The sequence below is a fragment of the Camellia sinensis genome, chromosome 6 (genome assembly GCF_055761805.1).
Source record: "Camellia sinensis isolate YWXY chromosome 6, ASM5576180v1, whole genome shotgun sequence".
Taxonomy (NCBI): domain Eukaryota; kingdom Viridiplantae; phylum Streptophyta; class Magnoliopsida; order Ericales; family Theaceae; genus Camellia; species Camellia sinensis.
The window spans coordinates 147,832,041-147,836,346 of record NC_138966.1 but is presented as its reverse complement, the minus strand read 5'-3'; the positions used below and the strand labels follow the sequence as shown (position 1 = coordinate 147,836,346).

The window sequence follows — 4,306 nt, the reverse complement described above, 5'->3', positions numbered from 1 at the left end:
TAGACAGTGTATATAATAATATCAATCAAATTCATCCAGAGAAATTTTCCAATATCAGTTAAAGTGTGTTTGTTGATATATACTAGAGGCAGTGGGTTTGTAGTACCTGTCAAATTCATCCAGAGAAATTTTCCTATGGCAGAGAAAATTCTGTGTGTTGTGTTTTGAAGCTTCATATTCATCCACATAAATTTGACAATGGCAGACTAAAGTACTGTGTGGATTGTATTTTTTGAATTTGATAATTGTTTTGTACTAACACAGTGCATTAGAGATTGAATGATCATATAGGCACCTTCTTTGGCGAGATATGAGTTAAATTTATCTGTAAATTTCCGGTAGCTTCATATCAGTCATTTCAAGAAATGTGCAGACCAGACAGAGCATACAAAAAATTATTGTACAACCAAGAAACAAAATTAAGCTCTTTTGGAATTTCTCTGAGTTGAGAATTTCTCTGGACCAGGGAAGAATTTCTCTGGACTCACTTCAACTCAGAAATTTGTGTTAAAGCCAGAGAAATTTTCCTCACCAACTCGGAGAAATTCCTCCTCTCCAAATCACTTAACCTAGAGAAATTCATAACTCAGAAATTCCATCTTCTGTCAAATTCATCCAGAGAAATTTTCCACCATCAGAGAAAACTATCTGGGCATTGTGTTCTGAAATTTGAAATTCATGCAATGAAATTTTCCAGTGGCAGATAAAATTACTGTGTGCTTTGTGTTTTGTTGAGTTTGATGATTGTTTTGTACCAACACAAAGTATTACAGATTACATGATCATATAGGCATCCCCTTGGGACGATACAAGTTAAATTTCTCTGTGAATTTCTGGTTGTTCATACCAGAGAAATTTCTGCAGACAATTTTCTCTGTGAATGACAATAAAATATATATATATATATATATTTAACCATCGATAGGTATGAAATTTACATTAGTTGAAATAAAAAAAAAAATGAAATTTAGATTAGTCAAGAAAGGATATATACATATATGTCAAGGATCATCATTCGTTCAATGTATCAACAAGAAAGGATATATACATATATGTGAGACAATTTTCTCTGTGTGGATATGTACATTGTCTTCCTTTCACTAGTTTCACTATTACATTTGTGGTTCTTCTGGAGGTATTTCAATTGGTTCAGTCCATGACCGGCCAACTTCAGTCACAAATCTCTCTATGAGTTCTGCCCTCAGCAACCTTATCTCTTGTGTGGACAATTTGGAGCTGATAGGTTCATGCTTGCTATATTGTTTCATTATATAGCAGACAAAGAGGCCACAATCCAGACTGCATACAAATTATAGGTATTGTTAGTTTTAAGAAACATGCAATTCAAATTATCTTATTTATAGATGTATGAAACTTACGAATCGCTTTCTTGTTGTGGAGCATTGTTGACATACTCAAAGTCGTAACTTGTGTTTTGTGAGTTTATTAATTTGAAAGAGGGTTGTGATTGAGTGTCTCTTTCAAGGCAAGCTTTCAAAAAATTCTCCACGTAATCTTGCTGCAAAAAAATAATTTTTATATAACAGAGAAATTTATGGACAAGTCAATGGGATTCTATGAAAATTATCATCACATAAAGATGATGATGGATCAGAGAAATTTGCACTCGTTACCAATTGTTTTGCATCTTTGAAATATTTGTCTTCTGCATCATCCCTCCTTGGCCTCAGTGAGTTGTAGAACCTCCATAAATTGTCTTGTTTGTCCAGGACAAGCAAGGTCTAGTGATTTCCATGTGTGGACTTCTCATTACCTCCAGTATTTATTGGGAAATGGAGGAACCTATAGTTCCTCCATGCTATTTCAATGTGCTTGTCAAATAAGGATACTCGAAAAGTTTGATTTTCTGTCATCTTGATGAAATTCTGTGCTCAGAGAAAATCAAAAAATGGTTTTGTTATGACTTGTCACACAACTGACTTCAAGAAGTATATTAAGAAGAGAAAGTAGAAAGTAAATTCCAGAGAAAATCAAATAAAATAGTAGTAACATACTAAGCACATGGATGTGAAAAAAAATGAGGTTGGTTGTTGTCTCTCTCTCATTTGGTCAGCCAAAAGGATCTCTCCATAGCCATCAATGACCTGAAAAATATGATTTATAATTGTAATATTGTTTTATAAAGGCTGATGGAACATTGCAGAGAAATTTTGATGAAAGGGAAAGACTTACATTGTTGGCAATTTCTTTTTGCTTTATTAGGTTTCCAATGTCTTCAAAGGTAATGAGATTCAACTCACTTGTCCAAATTAAAGCTCTACAAGATGACAAAGAAGGGATTGAATTGTTGTTAATGCAACATAAGTTTGTAATTTGTTGTTTGTTATGTTCTATTTTGTTTGTTGTACTTACTCAAGCCCAGACACATTTGATATGTGCTGCAAGATGTCTTTTATATGATCTTTTATCAATCTTGAAATTGGAAGAGTTTGTGGAAAGACCCAAGATTTTCTGATGTTTATAAGTTGAGGCAAGATGTACGCATCAGCATCAAGCACTTCTTTGTCCTTCGTGCTTTGCTCAACTTGCTTTGCAGCTTGTTTTGAAGCTCTAGTCACTTTCGTAACTTTGGGATATTGGAATTCTGGATCATGCTGCTTTTCCTTCCTTTCTTTTGCCTTTAAATTTTTTATCATTGATGTCGGATCTTTTTTGACTGTAGACAGTGAAAATATTAGGAAAAGTGAAATTTCTTTGAAGCAACAGATGATATTTCAATATGTAAATTTATTTAATTCAATATTTTGCAGTTACCATAGAGTTTCTTCTTTTGTTTCGGTTGTTGTTTGTGTGGCATTTGTTGTTGTTGGGTTGTTGGTTGTTGTTCCACTTGCATTTCAACTATACACAGGGAAAGTCAAACAAGCCCCAAAAATGGAATAAGAAAATATACAGAGAGATGAAATGAGCAGTAGAAATATAACTAATGTGTTCAGAGAGATGTAACTTCCAGAGAAAATTACCAATGACAGAGAAAATTATAATAAATAGAAATTTCTCTGAGTTATGTTGGCACAAGGACATAACTTTTTGTGGCTCAAGATTTTCACTGACCTTGTGGTTGAAGTTGTGTTGGTGTTCGGTATGGTTGTGTTGCTAGTTGAACGGATAGTTCTTGAACTTGTTCATGCAATTTAGCATTTTCAATTTCAAGCTCCGAATTTGAACACCTCAACTGTTGAATTGTTTTTGTATCGTCTGCTTTTTCAACCTCCAACATCCTTAGTTGCATTCGGAGTGTGCTTTCTTTTTCTTGAAGTTCTGAGTTATGTGATGTCAGGATTCTTATTGAAATATCCTTTTCAACAAGTAATTCAATCCAATTTCTGTCTTCTTCTTTTCTAGATTGAGACAGTGCCTTCAGTCTTTGACGTAGATCAGCAATTTGGGCATCCTTTGATTCCTCAAATTCTTCAGGCTGATGCATTGTTGAGCCACAAATGCCATCATGTTGTTGGTCCATCGGCTCATTATTTTCTTCTTCATCACTTTCATCCTTGTTCTCTTCTTGTTGTTCATCTTCTTCTTCATCTTCTTGTTCACTGTCTTCTTCTTTTTGTTCTTTGTCTTCTGGTTCTATTTCTTCACTTTCTTCACTGGTTTGTTCTTCTGTGCTGCTTGCTTGATGTTCTTGTCCATTGTTGGCTTCATATTCTTCTGTGTTGCCTTCTGCTTGTTCATTCCCTCCATCTTCAGATGGATCTTGTAATGTCTCCTTGAATATGACAATTGCCTTTTTTAATTCTTTCTTCGTCTTTTTGCCAAGACAGAACTCCTCTGATGGGTTTTTGACTAGCTGTTTGTTATCAATCTGTAACAAGAGACTCTTTTATTACAGAAATGTTACAAAATTCACTGAGAGAAAAAATTCAAATAAGGAAAATAAAATTCATCTAAATGATACTAATGGGAAACAAACTTCAGAGAAAATTGTATGGGCCAGACAAAATTAGAGACATGGAGTTAATTTTATGGGGCAGAGAAAATTATGAAACAAGCAACATAATTTAGATATAAGAAAAAAATCAATCAAGGCATATAAGTTAATGTTTTACTATAATTGTGTCAGAGAAATTTGAATTCCAGTGAAAATTCATTAGAAGGGTAGAAATAAACAGTGTTTATGAAAGATGCAAGGCACATAAGTTATGGGCAGAGAAAATTACACACAAGGAGATAAAATTTGATGGGCCAGAGAAAATTATGAAACAACCAACATAATTCAGATATTAGAGAAAATCAATCAGGGCATATAAGTTAATGTGTTACAATTGTGGTCAGAGAA

The 4,306-nt window shown here is 33.7% G+C and overlaps 1 long non-coding RNA gene across 1 annotated transcript; it reads right to left on the bottom strand.

The window, feature by feature from the left end:
• Positions 1 to 994: 994 nt before the first annotated feature.
• On the bottom strand, positions 995 to 2,484 carry LOC114266316 (uncharacterized). The gene is made up of 6 exons (XR_014331827.1): positions 2,374 to 2,484; positions 2,194 to 2,278; positions 2,016 to 2,105; positions 1,635 to 1,886; positions 1,380 to 1,519; positions 995 to 1,299 (listed from the first exon to the last, which is right to left on the bottom strand). It is a non-coding gene; the product is annotated as an uncharacterized LOC114266316 (long non-coding RNA).
• Between the last annotated feature and the right edge of the window lie 1,822 nt (positions 2,485 to 4,306).